An 18,570-nucleotide genomic window follows, 5' to 3' on the forward strand; every position below is an offset into this window, starting at 1 on the left:
CAAAACATTTCGAGTTGCGACTCAGGGGTGGAGTTGCAACTGGGACGAACACAAAACATCTTGAGTTGCGAGTCGGGGGTGGAGTTGCAACTATGGTGAAACACAAAAACAACTATGGTGGAGTTGCAACTGGGTTGAATACAAAAACAAAAAATGCAACCCTTCGAGATGCAAGTAGAGTGCTGGAGAGTAGCATGTCAAGGGCCTAATGGCAAGCCCCATGAAAACAAAAAGAAAAAACAGAGCATCCTCCCCCCCCCCTTACCTGAGTTGCAACTTGAGGCTTGAGTTGCAACTAGGGCAACTACAAAAAGTACACCCGCTCGAGTTGCGCCTCGGGGGTTGGAGTTGCAACTGGGGTGAAACACAACAACATCTTGAGTTTGCGACTCGGTGGTGGTGTTGCAACTGGGGCGAAACACAAAAAACATCTCGAGTTGCGACTCGAGGATGGAGTTGCAACTGAGGTGAAACACAACAACATCTCGAGTTACGACTCCGGTGTGGAGTTGCAACTAGGGGGAAACACAACAACATTCTCGAGTTGCGACTCGGGGGTGGAGTTGCAACTGGGGCGAAACAGAAAACATGTTGAGTTACAACTCGGGGGTTGAGTTTCAACTGGGGTGAAACACAAAAACATCTCGAGTTGCGACTCGGGAGTTGAATTGCAACTGAGGTGAAACACAACAACATCTCGATTTGCAACTCGGCGGTGGTGTTGCAACTGGGACGAATACAGAACGTCTTGAGTTGCGAGTCAGGGGTGGAGTTGCAATTACGGTGAAACACAAAACATCTTGATTTTGCGACTCGGGGGTGGAGTTGCAACTATGGTGAAACACAAAAACATCTTGAGTTGCGACTCGGGGGTTGAGTTGCAACTGGGGAGAAACACACAACATCTCGAGTTGCAACTCAGGGGTGGAGTTGCAACTAGGACGAACACAAAACGTCTTGGATTGCGAGTCAGAGGTGGAGTTGCAACTACGGTGAAACACAAAGACACCTCGAGTTGCGACTCGGGGGTGGAGTTGCAACTGGGGTGAACACAAAACGAAAAATGCAAACCCTTCGAGTTGCAAGTCGAGGGCAGGGAGTAGCATGGCAAGGCCCTAATTGCAAAGCCCCATTAAAACAAAAAGAACAAAAAAACAGAGCCCCCTGAGTTGCAACTTGAGGCTTGAGTTGCAACTAGGGCAACTACAAAAAGTACACCCCCGCTCGAGTTGCGACTCAGGGGTGGAGTTGCAACTTGGGTGAAAACACAACAAACATCTCGAGTTGCAACTCGGGGGTGGTGTTGCAACTGGCGCGAATACAAAGACATCTCGAGTTGCGAGTCGGGGATGGAGTTGGAACTACGGTGAAAACACAAAACATCTCTAGTTGCGGGCTCAGGGCTGAAGTTGCAACTGGGGGTGAACACAAAAAATGCAACACTATGAGTTTCCAAGTCGAGGGTGGGCGAGTAGCATGTGAAGGGCCTAATTGCAAAACCCCCATGAAAAATAAAAAGAAAAAAACAGAGGCTTCCTCCCCCCTGAGTTGCGACTTGAGGTTTGAGTTGCAACAATGGCAACTGCAAAAAGTACAGACGCTCGAGTTGCGACTTGGGGGTGAAGTTGCAACTGAGGTGAAACACAAACAACATCTTCAAGTTATGACTCGGGTGTGGTGTTGCAACTAGGGTGAATATAAAACGTCTTGATTGCGAGTCAGGGGGTGGAGTTGCAACTACGGTGAAACACAAAACATCTCGAGTTGCGACTCGGGGGGTGGAGAGTAGCAACTCTCCACCACCTAAAATTGCAAGTCGATGGTTGGAGAGTAGCATCTCAAGGGCCTAAAATTGCAAAAACCAATGAAAACAAAAAGAAAAAAAACAGAGCCTCCTCCCCCCACCTGAGTTGCAACTAGACCAACTACAAAAAGTACACCCCACTCGAGTTGCGACTTGGGGGCGGAGTTGAAACTACGGTGAAACACAAAACATCTCGAGTTGTGACTCGGGGGTGGAGTTGCAACTGGCGTGAATACAAAAACAAAAAAATGCAACTCTTCGAGTTGCAAAGTCGAGGGTGGGAGAGTAGCATATCAAGGGCCTAATTGCAAACAACCATGAAAAAAAAGAAAATAAAAGAGCCTCCTCCTCCCCCCCCCCCTACCTGAGTTGCGACTTGAGGCTTGAGTGCAACTAGGGCAACTTCAAAAAGTACACCCCGTCTCAAGTTACGGTCTCGGGGGGTGAGTTGCAGCTGGGGCGAAACACAAAAACATCTCGAGTTGCGAGTCAGGGGTGGAGTTGCAACTGGGGCGAAACACAAAAAACATCTCGAGTTACGACTCGAGGGTGGAGTTGTAATTGGGGTGAACTTGAGTTGCGACTCGGGGGTGGAGTTGCAACTGGGGGTGAAACACAACAACATCTCGAGTTGCGACTCGGTGGTGGAGTTGCAACTGGGGTGAAACACACCAACATCTCGAGTTGCGACTCGGGGTGGAGTTGCAACTGGGGCGAAACACAACAAAACTCAGAGTTGCGACTCGGGGGTGGTGTTGCAACTGGGTTTAAACACAAAACATCACGAGTTGCGACTCAGCGGGTTGAGTTGCAAATGGGGTGAAACACAAAACATCTCGAGTTGCGACTCGGGGATGGAGTTGCAACTGGGGCGAAACACAAACAACATCTCAGAGTTGCGACTCGGGGGTGGTGTCGCAACTGGGGCGAAACACAAAATGTCTTGAGTTGCGACCCATGTGTTGGAGTTGCAACTGGGGGAAACACAACAACATCTCGAGTTGCGACTCAGGGGTGGAGTTGCAACTGGGTATGAACACAAAGACATCATGATTTGCGACTTGGAGGTTGAGTTGCAACTGGCGTGAAACACAAAACATCTCGAGTTGCGACTCGGTGGTGGAGTTGCAACTCGGGTGAAACACAAACAACATCTCGAGTTGCGACTCGGGTGGTGGTGTTACAACTCGGGTGAAACACAAAGCGTCTTGAGTTGCGAGTCAGGGGGTGGAGTTGCAACTAGGGCGAATACAAAAACGTCTTGAGTTGCAAGTCGGGGGTGGCGTTGCAACTACGGTGAAACACAAAACATCCTGAATTTCAAGTCGGGGATGTGGAGTTGCAAACTGGGGCAAAACACAAAAACATCTCGAGTTGCGACTCGGGGGGTGGAGTTCCAACTGGGGTGAACTTGAGTTGCAACTCGGGGGTGGAGTGGCAACTGGGTTTAAACACAAAAACATCACGAGTTGCGACTCGGGGGTTGAGTTGCAAATGGGGTGAAACACAAAACATCTCGAGTTGCGACTCGAGTGTGTAGTTGCAACTGGGGCGAAACACAACAACAACTCAGAGTTGCGAGTCAGGGGGTGGAGTTGCAACTGGGGCGAATACAAAAACGTCTTGAGTTGGGTGTTGGAGTTGCAACTACGGTGAAACACAAAACATCTCGAGTTGCGAGTCGGGGGTGGAGTTGCAACTACAGTGAACCACAAGACATCACGAGTTGCGACTCGGGGGTTGAGTTGCAACTGGGGTGAAACACAAAACATCTCGAGTTGCAACTCAGTGGTGGAGTTGCAACTGGGGGGAAACACAACAACATCTCGAGTTGTGAGTCAGGGGTGGAGTTGTAAATGGGGTGAAACACAAAATATCTCGAGTTGCAACTCAGGGGTGGAGTTGCAACTGGGGGGAAACACAACAACACCTCGAGTTGCGACTCGGGGGTGGAGTTGCAATTGGGGCGAAACACAACATCATCTCAGAGTTGCGACTCGGAGGTGGTGTTGCAACTGGGATGAAAGGCAAAACATCTTGAGTTGCGAGTCGGGGGGTGGAGTTGCAACTGGGGCGAATACAAAACGTCTTGAGTTGCGACTCGGGGGTGGCGTTGCAGCTGGGGTGAAACACAAAAACATCTCGAGTTGCGACTCGAGGGTGGAGTTACAATTCGGGTGAAACACAACAACATCTTAGAGTTGCGACTCGGGGGTGGTGTTGCAACTGAGGCGAATACAAAACGTCTTGAGTTGCGAGTCGGGGGTGGAGTTGCAGCTGGGGGAAACACAACAACATCTCAAGTTGCGACTCGGGGGTGGAGTAGCAACTGGGACAAATACAAAAATGTCTTGAGTCGGGGGTTGGAGTTGCAACTGGGGGAAACACAACAACATCTCAGCTTGCAAACTCAGGGGGTGGAGTTGCAACTGGGAAGAAAGACAAAACATCTCGAGTTGCGAGTCAGGGGGTGGACTTGCAACTGGGCGAATACAAAAACGTCTTGACTTGCGAGTCGGGGGTTGGAGTTGCAACTGGGGGAAACACAACAACATCTGGAGTTGCGACTCAGGGGTGGAGTTGCAACTGGGGTTAAACACAAAACATCTTGAGTTGCGACTCGGGGGTTGAGTTGCAACTGGGGTGAAACACAAAATATCTCGAGTTGCGACTCAGGGGTGGAGTTGCAACTGGGGTCAAACACAACAAACATTCTGGAATTGCGACTCGGGTGTGGTGTTGCAACTGGGGTGAATACAAAAACGTCTTGAGTTGCGAGTCGGGGGGCGTGGGGGTGGAGTTGCAACTAGGGCGAATACAAAACGTCTTGAGTTGCAACTCGGGGGTGGCGTTGCAGCTGGGGTGAAACACAAAAACATCTCGAGTTGCGACTCGAGGGTGGAGTTACAATTCGGGTGAAACACAATAACATCTCATAGTTGCGACTCGGGGGTGGTGTTGCAACTGAGGCGAATACAAAACGTCTTGAGTTGCAAGTCGGGGGGGTGGAGTTGCAACTGGGGGAAACACAACAACATCTCAAGTTGCGACTCAGGGGTGGAGTAGCAACTGGGACGAATACAAAAATGTCTTGAGTCGGGGGTTGGAGTTGCAACTGGGGGAAACACAAACAACATCTCAGCTTGCAAACTCGGGGGGTGGAGTTGCAACTGGGAAGAAAGACAAAACATCTCGAGTTGCGAGTCGGGGGGTGGAGTTGCAACTGGGGCGAATACAAAAACGTCTTGACTTGCGAGTCAGGGGTTGGAGTTGCAACTGGGGGAAACAGAACAACATCTGGAGTTGCGACTCGGGGGTGGAGTTGCAACTGGGGTTAAACACAAAACATCTCGAGTTGCGACTCGGGGGTTGAGTTGCAACTGGGGTGAAACACAAAATATCTCTCGGGGGTGGAGTTGCAACTGGGGTCAAACACAACAAACATTCTCGAATTGCGACTCGGGGTGTGGTGTTGCAACTGGGGCGAATACAAAAACGTCTCGAATTGCGAGTCGGGGGGTGTGGGGGTGGAGTTGCAACTGGGGCGAATACAAAACGTCTTGAGTTGCGACTCGGGGGTGGCGTTGCAGCTGGGGTGAAACACAAAAACATCTCGAGTTGCGACTCGAGGGTGGAGTTGCAATTCGGGTGAAACACAACAACATCTCAGAGTTGCGACTCGGGGTGGTGTTGCAACTGGGGCGAATACAAAACGTCTTGAGTTGCGAGTCGGGGGGGGTGGAGTTGCAACTGGGGGAAACACAACAACATTTCAAGTTGCGACTCAGGGGTGGAGTAGCAACTGGGACAAATACAAAAATGTCTTGAGTCGGGGGTTGGAGTTGCAGCTGGGATGAAACACAAAACATCTCGAGTTGCGACTCGGGGGTGGAGTTGCAACTGGGGCGAAACACAACAACATCTCGAGTTGCGACTCGGGGGTGGAGTTGCAACTGGGGCGAAACACAACAACATCTTGAGTTGCCAGTCGGGGGTTGGAGTTGCAACTGGGGGAAACACAAACAACATCTTCAAGTTGCGACTCAGGGGTGGAGTTGCACCTGGGGGTGAAACACAAAACATCTCGAGTTGCGACTCGAGGTGGTGTAGCAACTGGGGTGAAACACAACAACATCTCGAGTTGCGACTCGGGGGTGGTGTTGCAACTGGGGTGAATACAAAACGTCTTGAGTTTCGAGTCGGGGGGTCGAGTTGCAATTGGGGTGAAACACAAACAACATTTTGAGTTGTGACTCGGGGGGTGTTGTTGCGACTGGGCCGAAACACAACAACATCTCGACATAGACATGAAACGTATTTAAAACTTAAAAAAAAATTCTCACCACTAAAAATACTCCTATATCCCTGATACACTTGAACATATACTTCCCTATATGCTATATAATTCTAACCACCACAAAAAAATAAAAAATGAATATAAAAAGAAAAATCCAATTATATTCACCCTCTTATAAGCACCAAAAAAAAAGATGAGATACTTCCATACTATTGCTGATATTGCATACTAAAAGACTGAATGCCTCACATTCCAAAAAAATAAAGCCACATGGGCCAGCTGGGGGTAGCATAGATTCCATGACGGACGATGTTCAAATTCTACACCATAAAGTGCATTTCAACCATAAGTAAAAGCAAAAACTCCATCAAAGTTCATATAAAAAACAGGCATGGCGCGCAGGCCAGCAAATGAAGATGGCGAGCAAAACAATGCAGGCTGTGTGTGACATTTGATAAGCTCATATGCTCAGGATGTCAACAACACAGACCACATCAAAGGGGGCAACATTGCTCCTACGGAAGGTGAACACAGCAACACTCCCTACTTGCAAGTTGTAGGTTGACACAAAAACTCCCCACTCCTTATTGAACACCATGCGTCCATCCTTGGCTGTTTTGGATGCAACCCTTGAGAGCGGGCCTTCTCCCAAGCGAACTCCAATAAATCCTTCAGCTCCAATATTCAGGAGCACACACACTTGGTTTGGGATTTTCTATGCAAAAAAGAAAGAACAAACAAAAATGAGATATAAAAGAGAAAAAAACAAAAAATGTTGATGTATACTTAGGTAATTAGGTAGTTTGATCCTGGCTGATATGATGATTGGAGGTTAAAATGTTGATCTATACAAGTAAAAAAAACAGATCTGATTCCTAAAACAAAAGATGTTTATCTCCTACTAATGTACAAAAATGTTACAAAAAGAAACATACCATTGACTTCTTCGTGATGTTGGTGATTGTGAACCGATGAACAAACCGTGAAGCAATGTTCCCCTGCTCAATGTCAATCATCATGGCAAGACGGCCTTCCTCCTCCAAATCCAAACTTACACCCATGCTGTATATGATGCCTATGGGTGCTTCTCCCATGATCTCTCCGTCAATCCCCTCCTCATCCACCTGTCCCTCTTCGTCAGCACCTCCTTGCTCTTCCTCTTGTTGTGCTACTTCAGCTCCACCTCCATCAATAAAGCACCGAAGGAGCAGACAAATGCTTTTGCAATGCGCCCAGTCATCACAAAAACAACAAGCTGCCCAAGCCCCAAGTTGAAGTCCTTCATGAACTTCGACAAGTCATCGCCACCGATACAGATGCTGTGTACACATAAACAATGTACCGGTGGCCATGAGCTCGAAAGTTCAGAAAGTCACCAGCAAAGTGCTTGGGGAAACGCTCTGTCATAGAGCATGGCAGTAGTTGAAAGAGAAAAGAATGAAAACATGAGTCAAAATAAACAACTACAAAAATAGAAAAAGGTTACAAAAACACACTGAGCGCATGTCAGCACACATTACCACAAGTCTTTCGTTCGGATCCCGGAAAAACATGCCGAATGTCGTGTCGTTGTCCGACACGCAATGAGAGAAGCAAACTGGGCACAACATCCTGGTTGCAAATCCTGAATAAAATAGTGAAAACTCCGTTAGCTGACAGCACTGCTAACTGACAAAAACTGATTACAGAACAAATACACATGGGATACTGAATCTACAAAAAAAGAACACATGCTTGCTTGCAGAAAAGAAAGCTTAGGTGGCTGGGAAAAGGTTGCAAAAAAACTGACAAATGTTTGTGAATCTTTTCTATTGCACTTACAACTCTGATGGAAATGTCTATGGCCACCCCACACCGCCCTACAGTACCCTTCATCCTCCACCCCCATTAACCCTTTTCTTACCCCAAATTAGTCCTAAATTTTGTCTATATAGCAAAATATTTATGTGTTCTCTAGAAAAAAAACATCGGACAAAAAAATTGCATCACATACATACACAGGAGAAACAGAGCATTCCATCAGAGTAATGCTAGACAAAAAAATCCTACTCTAGAAAGGATGGCGGCTTAATTTTACTGGGCATAACATCAGTCACATATAAAAACCAGTCATGCCCTTCAAAACTAATGAACAGAGTTGCTTGTGCAAAACTACTGGTTTTTGCGGGATAGAGCATCTTCTGAAAGTTGCACACCTCTCAAAGATTGCAAGAAAAGAAAAGACAACTTAAAATAACCTTCTTAGAGAAATTGAAATTGAAGACAGCTTAAATCACAAGAACCCACATATGCAAAAACAAAAATTAAGTGGAAACGTTCTTTTTTTATTAGCATATCTGAAACAGAGAACACAAAAAAATGGGACAAACTATCATACAAACCTAATCATGCCCTACGACACATGGCCGCTTAAATTAGCATCTCCCTCTTGCTGTCCATGTACAACCAACAGAAAATTGAAACAAAAGAGAAACATAACTTCTAAAGATGACATGCACAAAAACTGAACTATGCTATCCTCCAAACTGCAGCTAACCAATCATAAAGACGCATGATATACAAAGGCATAAACACGAGCCATCGCATACACACAAAAACACACACGAATAGTACTTCAGACCAGCATGCACAAGCAGATCGAACAGTACCTGGGCAGGAATCAGCAACGAACAAGAGAGATGTGCTGCTGGTCGCCGGCCTGCCGCTCATCCCTGTCCTCCTTCGCGCTGCAGCTCAGAGAGGAAATACAGATCATTTCATAAATTAATTCAGTATACACACCCTTTAAATCAAAAAAGATGAACACCACATGGACAGCAAAAAGACAAAAACAAAAAATCAGCAGATCATATAAAACCTGAATCACAACATTCAATCTTTCTGAATCTGTATCTACTGTGAATTTAGCAGAGCATATAAAATCTGAATCACAACACTGAATCTTTCTAAACATTTATGTTTCTGAATCTGTATCTACTGGGGATTTAGCAGAGCATGTAAAAATCGGCACCATTAAACAAACTACACACGACATGGCACTGAAAAGATCTTTCTGAAACATCCGTGAGTCTATCAGAGAGATTGAACAAAAAATCTGATCCCCCACCTACCAAAAAAAGAGGCTATAATCTATACAAAAATGAGCAGTGACACACTCAAATCTTTCATCAATCCTTTATCTACACCCGAAATCCCCACCTCACCAGCAGAACCACTCCAGCCACCACTAGATAGATCGAAAAACACAGACAGAAAAAAGGAGCCTCGTGCTTCTAACATTCAGGGGGATTGCGAGCGGGCAAAAAACCTTTCCTAAAATCGATGGACACACAAACAAAAAGAAACAAACTCATGGAGGCATTGGAAGCACGAACCCTAGATTCGATTAACACACAAAAACAACCCATAAACTAGATACTAGATCTGTGAGCAAACCACATACAAGAAGAAATAAGAGAAGAAGGGGGAGAACAACAGATGCAACTCACTCCAATGCGTCTCTCTCTTCTTGTAGCTCTCTGGAAGTCGCCGTCGCCTCCAGGCGCAACTGACGAAGAGAAGAATGGGGAACGGGGCGAAATGAATGCCTCGGGAAGGAGAAGGATGTGAAGAGGACAAAAATGAATCGCCGCCATCTAATTCACGAACCTGCTCCCACATAGACAAAAAACGGCCCGCCAGCCCAACAAACAACGGCCCGCTACACAAGATCCACGGGAAAACGGGCCGCAAGACAGGCAACGGCACCAGCGACGCGAGCGCGCACGATGCGGAACGAACAAAGTTGTACGTGCGAATCTCAAAGACAGGACAAAATCCAATGGCTATGCATTTAGATGTGAGATATTATATCTCATCTAGATGTGAAATAGCAATCCTGTATTTCTTTTTGTGCAAACTGGCGCCTTCGCTGGTACGCACTATCCATCAGGTCATCGCCCCGCTAGTGCAAATCTACTTTCCTTCTTTCTTTTATTTAGTTCTTCAGTTCGTTTTGTTCTTTTATCCCTTTCTATTCATTCTTTTTTTCTTTAATGCGTGATTTTTTATCAAATTTCATCAACCTTTTTTCTAAATTGATGAAAAAAATTAATTAGATTATTTCTAAAAATTGATAAACTTTTTTTACAAATTCGATGAATTATTTTCAAATTTTATGAACTTCTACAAAATTTGATGATTTTTTTCAAAATTGGTGAAATTTTTAAAATTTGATGAACTTATTTTCAAATTCAATGAATTTTTTAAATCAATGAACATTTTCCAAATTCGATGAACTTTTTTTGAAAATCGATGAACTTTTTCCAAAATCCGATGAACTTTTTCAAATTGGATGGACTTTTTTTCTAATCGTTGAACTTTTGTTTCAAATTTGATGAGCTTTTGTTTAGAATTGATGAATTTTTTTCGAAATTTTATAACTTTTTTTTTTAAATCAACTTTTCCAAAAAATGTATAGTTCAAAAATGTGTTATAAATAGCGCAGCTCTTACGGTTGTTAAAGCGTTTGTGTTTGCTATAAATCATTAGTTTTTTGGTGGTGTAGTGGCTAGCTGAACAATCCTGCAATTTAGAGGCGCGGGTTCGAGTCATCGTTTGTCCGTGGGCCGGCTAACTAGGTGTTGCCAATAGGGGTTGGTTCTCTTCCACGGCGCTGAATGCGCTGAACAGGAGCTCCCGGCTGTTCGTTTGCAACGGTTGTGGTTGTCTGGCTCGCGCAAGCCGGGCTACCCTGCGGAGAGTTTCATTCGCGCGAGTTGGCCGTTGTAGGGCAGCCTCGCACGCGTGAAACTTGCCGTTCGAATTCCAAGTTCTTTAAAAATTTACAAACATCTTTAGTACGCAGGGGATCCATCAGGTTTCACAGGCTGATATTTGAACACAGCACGTGGGACTGGGCTGTGGCACTCCAAGCCTGGTTGTAAATTGGTAAAGAGATGAGCGATGGATTTGGGTCTTCAAGAATAGTTAAGTGTAGGGACATCGATCGCGAGAAGCTTCTCCCATGCCATCCCTCTAACCCATATACTACATATCACTAAAGAAAACCGCCTACCAACATTGGTTTACAAGAGACCCACAAAAAAATTTCATGGACAGTTTCTTTAGGAAAATCGATCCATACCAGACATATGAATGGAATTTTGTTCCATCTATAGGGAGATCTAGGGGATTCTTTGTGGAGTGAAAAAAGAGAGATTTGAAGGGGTAATATGGAAGAAGGGCAGATTTATTCTGCAAGCTTCTTTTTATGATAACAAAGAAAAAAAGAAATGGACATCATGCACTGTTTATGGTGCTGCCCATGACAAGGATAAAGAGGATTTTTAACTGAACTTTCTGACTTTTGTAGTCATATATCAACTCCGTTGCTTATTGGAGGATATTTTAATATTCTCAGACATGCTGGAGAAAAGAACAAACCATGGCAACATTCCACTTATTCTGATCTATTTAATTCTGTGATTAATGCTATGTGTTTGAGTGAGATCTATATGAGTGGAGGGATGTACACTTGGACCAATGGCTAGTCCCACCCAACTCTGGAGAAATTAGATCGTGTCCTTATGAGTAGTGATTGGGAAAACATTTTCCCTCAAGTTAACATTAGAAAGCTGGTCAAAGATGTGTCAGACCACAATGCCCTCTTGCTGTCCTCTGACAATCATGTTGTCAGAACTCCACAGACAAGAGAGTTTAGCTTTGAACTTAGCTGGTTGAAATCAGATGAGTTTCTCCCTTTGGTGGAGAAAATCTGGAACCAGTATGTGAAAGCTACAGACCCAATTGATATTTTAAATATCAAATTAAAACGATTTAAGAATTTTTTGAAAGGATGGGGCTCGAATAAATTTGGGCATGAAAAGATCAGGAAGAGGGAAATCAGAGAGGAGTTGAGATAGATTGAGGAGGAGGAAGAGAGGGGAAAACTAGACCCTGATATTTTTTGCAGAAAAATTGAGTTGCTAGTGGAGTTGAATGAAATCCTAGTTAATGAGGAATTATTCCTGTTGCAACAATCTAAAGAGCGGTGGTTGCTTAAAGGAGATAGTAACACAGCTTATTAAAGGAGACAATAACACGGCTTATTATCAAAAGATTGCAAATCGGAATAAAAGGAAAAATACTATTCACTCAATGAATGTTGGGGATGTCACTATTGAAGGGGCTGATAACCTTCTGAGACATGCACCGACTTCTATAAATCCCTGTTTGGGCCAGCTCCTAGGAATTTACTCTTGCTTGATCCTGAGATTTGGGGGGATAATGAGAGATTAGACGAGGCTGATAATTTGATTTTGACTAGACCTTTTTCGGAGGAGGAAGTCAAAACATCCTTGTTCTCAATGAACAGTAACAGAGCCCCGGGGCCCGACAATATACCTACTGAATTCTATCAGCATTGTTGGGAGATTGTTAAGAAGGATATAATGAATCTATTTCTAGCATTTTATGAGGGGAGATTGGATGTGCATAGATTGAACTATGGTATTATTACTTTGCTCCCAAAAATTAATGGGGCTAATAAGATTCAACAATTTATACCCATCTGCTTGCTTAGATGCCCCTAAAAATTGATTACTAAGGTACTTGATAACAGAGTGGCCCCTATGCTGATGTTTTATTCAGTAAGCATCAGAATGCTTTCATTAAAAACAGGCATATCATGGATGGGATTATGTCCCTCCATGAGATCCTACATTATACCCATGTTAGGAAGAAAGTGGGGATTGTCATTAAGCTAGATTTCGAGAAAGCTTATGACAAGGTGAATTGGGAGTTTCTGATGCAATGCTTAGAGAACAGAGGTTTTGGTAGCACTTGGTGCGGATGGATGAAGAAAATTATCCAAAATGGAACGGTCAGTGTTAAATTAAATAACACTTTGGGACCGTATTTCCAGAGTTTCAAAGGAGTGAGGCAAGGGGATTCTATCTCTCCATTCCTGTCTAATATTGCAGCTGAATGTTTGTGTAAGATGGTGCTTCAAGCACAGAAACATGGACTGATCACTGGATTGGCGCCTAAACTAGTGGAAAATGGTGTGGCCATCCTACAGTATGCAGATGATACGGTGCTCTGCATCGAACATGACCCCGAGAAAGCCCTAAATATGAAACTATTGCTCTATATGTTTGAATTAATGTCGGGTCTAAAAATCAACTTCCAAAAAAGTGAGATTTTGAGTGTTGGGGGGGGGATGATAATATTCTGGCAACATATGCTGATATGTTTAATTGCCAGATTGGGCACTTCCCCATGAAGTATCTAGGTGTTCCAGTGAGCTACTCTTCTTTAAGAGGAGTGGACTGGGAATTTTTGGAAGAAAGATATATAAAAAGATGTGAGTCCGGTTTAGGGAGCAATGCCTCTTCAGGAGGTAGATTGACCCTGCTTAATGCTAACATCTCGAGCATTGCTTTTTATTACATGTCCATGTTCTTGCTTTCAAAAACCGTGATAGCAAGACTAGATAAATATAGAAGGAGGTTTTTCTGGCAAGTCACTAAGAACAAGAAGAGATATTATTTGGTCAAATGGACCAGGAGCTGTCGGTCCAAAAGTAAAGGGGGGTTGGGAGTCAAGGATCTTCATAAACATAATTTGAGTTTACTCACTAAATGGTGGTGTAAACTGGAGACAAAAAGTCGTTTGTGGCAAGATATTATTAAGGCCAAATATTTTCGAAGAGATACTATTGCTTCAGTTAAGGGAAAAATCAGCGACTCCCCATGCTGGAAAGCAATAATGAAAGTAAAAGATCTGTACATGGCTGGAAGGCGTGTGGTGATCCAATCTGGCAATATTGCCAGGCTTTGGATGGATCCTGTTGGGGATCAATTACCTTTTAGTGAACAATTCCCTAGATTGTTCTCTATATGCAATTATCCTGACTGCACTGTCAACTCTTGCCTGGTGGCTGACCCCTCATCTTTCTTTCGAAGAAGATTAAATCATGAACCAGGGGAACAATGGCATCAGATGGTGGATGCAGTTAGTAATGCTTGTATTTCTAACGAAAGTGACAAAATCAAATGGGGTCTGGGCACTAAAACTTGCTTTACTACTCGATCAGTTTATGCATTCCTGGAGAGAAATATCTCGGGATGTGGCTCTAAATGGATATGGAAAGCGAGCATGCCTTTGAAGATACAAATCTTTATGTGGCAATTGTCGCAGAATGCGATTCTAACCAGGGATGTGATGAAGCACAGAGGGTGGAAAAAAGATCCTAAATGTTCCTTCTGTGCTGAAAAAGAAACATCTCAACATCTTTTCTTTACCTGTCCAGTGGCCAGGGTAACTTGGAGAGCGGTGGCCTGTATGTTTGGGACTGACCTATGCCCAAACAACATGTGGCAAGTGTATTCGTGGTGTCATTCTTTCTTCCCAGATGGGGAGGTGTTCTATACTATGGGCATCACAGCCACATGCTGGGCGGTTTGGACGTGTCGCAATAGAGCTACATTTGAATTTATTCCTCTTAGAAGTCCATTCGAATGCACTTTCTCCACTTGTGCTCTTCTATGTTACTGGGCAGGGCTGATGAAGCAACAAAGGGATGCGGATGACCTGAGGACTGGAGCGACCATGCTGAAGAGCAATGCCTCAAGGCTGATGCAGATCTATGCCACAGCGTACCAGGAAGATGGAGCTCGCTGAAGAAATCAGGCCAGAGCAAAAAAAGAGTCTCCAGTTCGATCCAGGGAGTGAAGTCTGCTGCCATGCAGGAAGGGGATGCTGTTTTGCTGGTCGTGTGTGGGCATGATGCCTAGGGCCTTTGTCTTTGGCTCGTAAACTAGTCTGTCTTGCGGTTATTTTGGTTGATGATGTGATGTAATGGTGTCGTCGGGTTTTCACCCTGCAGTGAGTTATCTCGATGGTGAGTGCTCACAGTGGGTTTCCCGACGATGCTTGAACTCGCTTTCCTCTTTCCCGTCTCATTTTTTGGACATTTGATGTATTTCCATTATGTCGCAGTAATGGAAAGGGGTAATGCCCGGTTCAAAAAAAAACATGGTCTCTCATTCAAGCTTTTAGTTAACCAAATTTTTTAACAGCATGCGAAACGGAAGCTGCCGCTTCCAGTGACTATTTTTTGACTCAAAAACACCTAGTGGGCTATTGTTCAGTTGAAATATGTAAAATGTTCCATAAGAAAAAGAAACATGTAGAATGTAATGAATTTGGTCCGGTTTCAATGAAAATCATCCGATTTGCATGAAATTCGTCTGTGAAACCAAAAGAGGGCTGTCCATATAGAGGCTAACGGTACGGGCCCAGCAGGTCCATAGTTGTACGCAAGCAAGTGCATACAATTATCTCCTGTTATTCTCCAGCGACGACAGCCTCATACTGCAACCCAACTAGTAAATCCTCGTATTCACCTCGTGTGGGCATCCACTGTCGAGTTTTCCCCGGCTCCAGGTCTTTCCCTCCCTAGGCCTCGCCGTCGTCCACCGTCTTGGTACTCTCGGTGCAACGTCGTCAATGTGGTCAATGAACGACAGCCACCGAAAGAGGATTGTACGTGGAGAGGCTGACAGCTGGGACCCATGAGGTCCATGGTCACACATGGAAGGGCTTCCAAATTACCCGCAAGAAAAATGATTTCCCCCGCTAGTTGGGACCCACCAGATTTGGAGGCTGACTTGTGGGCCTACTAAGTTGACACGTACGCAGGGCTTTGTCAACTTAGCCAACAACGATTCTAGCAGCAGTGATCGTTGGGTGTTAATTCAACGGTCATGCTGCTTCTTCAACCTCTGATCTTCTTCCTCCAGCCGCCCAAACCAGCGCCAGTAGGACCGCCTGCTCCTGCCTCCCGTGACCGGCTGTGCTGCCGCGCAAGCCTCACCGCCCCACCCTAATCCCATCGCTGGCCTGGCCATCCCTCCACTCACCCACACCTCATGTTATTCTCCCATGACGACAGCCTCACACTATAGTCGAACTAGTAAACCCTCGTACTCCCCTCTGCATGGGCAACCACTGAGTGTCTTCCCCGGCTCCGAGTCGTTCCCTTCCTAGGCCTTGTTGTCGTCCACCGCCTTGGTGCTCTCGATACGGCGTCGTCAACACGGTCAACGAATGACAACCATCAAAAAAGGACTGTATGTGGAGAGACTGACAACCGGGATTCATGAGGTCCGTGGTCGCACGCAAGGAAGTGACTCCTTATTACGCGGGAAAAAAGTTTCCTCGCCCAGATAGCTAGGACCCACAAACTACATCTTCGCACGCAAGGAAGTGTCTCCTTATTACACGTAAAAAAAATAATTCCTCCTCCTAACAGCTGGGACCCACCGGTTATATCTTGCACACAAGGAATTGCATCCTTACCACCCCCCCTTGACAGTTGGTACCCACTAGGTCGAAGCGTACGCTGCGTTATCTGTCTGGTCACAAACATGTACGTACATACTGGTTGATCGGTCTCTCTGCCACGATGAACCGTGGCCGAGTAAGGAGCGTTAGCAGTTCAAGCAGTCCCTTCTAAATTGTGAACACATAAGTACAACCATGCTGCAAAAAATACGACCACGTACATACATATTGGCGGGATCTCGAACGCGTACATCAACGACATCCTATTCATCGGCAACCAATCAGCTGGGTTAGAACGAGGAAACAATATCGTGTTCATCGGGAGGCAAGCGACTGGGTCGGAATGCGTCCTATTCATTGGGAGCCAACCGACTTGGATGAAACAGGCGAAACGAGGTCCTACTCATCGACCCCCACCGGCTCGGGGTCTGGCGTACCGCAAAACGGACGAAACAGAATTCTCTTCTGAAGGAAATATGCCCTAGAGGCAATAATAAAGTTGTTATTTATATTTTCTTATATCATGATAAATGTTTATTATTCATGCTAGAATTGTATTAACCGGAAACTTAGTACATGTGTGGATACATAGACAAACAGAGTGCCACTAGTATGCCTCTACTAGACTAGCTCGTTGAATCAAAGATGGTTAAGTTTCCTAGCCATGGACATGAGTAGTCATTTGATTAACGGGAGCACATCATTAGAGAATGATGTGATTGACTTGACCCATTCCGTTAGCTTAGCACTTGATCGTTTAGTATATTGCTATTGCTTTCTTCATGACTTATACATGTTCCTATGACTATGAGATTATGCAACTCCCGAATACCGGAGGAACACTTTGTGTGCCACCAAACGTCACAACGTAATTGGGTGATCATAAAGGTGCTCTACAGGTGTCTCTAATGGTACTTGTTGAGTTGGTATAGATCGAGATTAGGATTTGTCACTCCGATTGTCGGAGAGGTATCTCTGGGCCCTCTCGGTAATGCACATCACTATAAGCCTTGCAAGCAATGTGACTAATGAATTAGTTGCGGGATGATGCATTACGGAACGAGTAAAGAGACTTGCCGGTAACGAGATTGAACTAGGTATTGAGATACCGACGATCGAATCTTGGGCAAGTAACATACCGATGACAAAGGGAACAACGTATGTTGTTATGCGGTTTGACCGATAAAGATCTTCGTAGAATATGTGGGAGCCAATATGAACATCCAGGTTCCGCTATTGGTTATTGACCGAAGACGTGTCTCGGTCATGTCTACATAGTTCTCGAACCCGTAGGGTCCGCACGCTTAACGTTCGGCGACGATCGGTATTATGTGTTTATGTGTTTTGATGTACCGAAGGTAGTTCGGAGTCCCAGATATGATCACGGACATGACGAGGAGTCTCGAAATGGTCGATACATAAAGATCGATATATTGGATGACTATGTTTGGACATCGGGAGGAGTCTCGAAATGGTCGATACATAAAGATCGATATATTGGATGACTATGTTTGGACATCGGAAAGGTTTCAAGAGAGTTCGGGCATATACCGGAGTACCGGGGGGGTACCGGAACCCCCCGGGGAGTCAATGGGCCTTAATGGGCCATAGTGGAAAGGAGGAGGAGGCGGCCAAGGTGGGGGCGCCCCCCAAGCCTAATCCGAATTGGGAGGGGGCCGGCCCCCTTCCTTCCCTCTCCTACTCCAACTAGGGAAGGGGGAATCCTACTCCCACCGGGAGTAGGACCCCCCCCCCTTGGGCGCGCCTAGGAGGCCGGCCCTCTCCCCCTCCTCCACTCCTTTATATACGGGGGAGGGGGCACCACATAGACACACAAGTTGATCATTGATCTCTTAGCCGTGTGCGGTGCCCCCCTCCATCATAATCCACCTCAGTCATATCGTCGTAGTGCTTAGGCGAAGCCCTGCGCCGGTAGCTTCATCATCACCGTCATCACGCCGTTGTGCTGACGAAGCTCTCCCTCGACACTCTGCTGGATCGTGAGTTCGTGGGACGTCACCGAGCCGAACGTGTGCAGATCGCGGAGGTGTCGTACTTTCGGTACTAGGATCGGTCGATCGTGAAGACGTATGACTACATCATCCGCGTTGTCATAACACTTCCGCTTTCGGTCTATGAG

Source organism: Aegilops tauschii, chromosome 1 (genome assembly GCF_002575655.3).
Source record: "Aegilops tauschii subsp. strangulata cultivar AL8/78 chromosome 1, Aet v6.0, whole genome shotgun sequence".
NCBI classification, from domain to species: Eukaryota; Viridiplantae; Streptophyta; class Magnoliopsida; order Poales; family Poaceae; genus Aegilops; species Aegilops tauschii.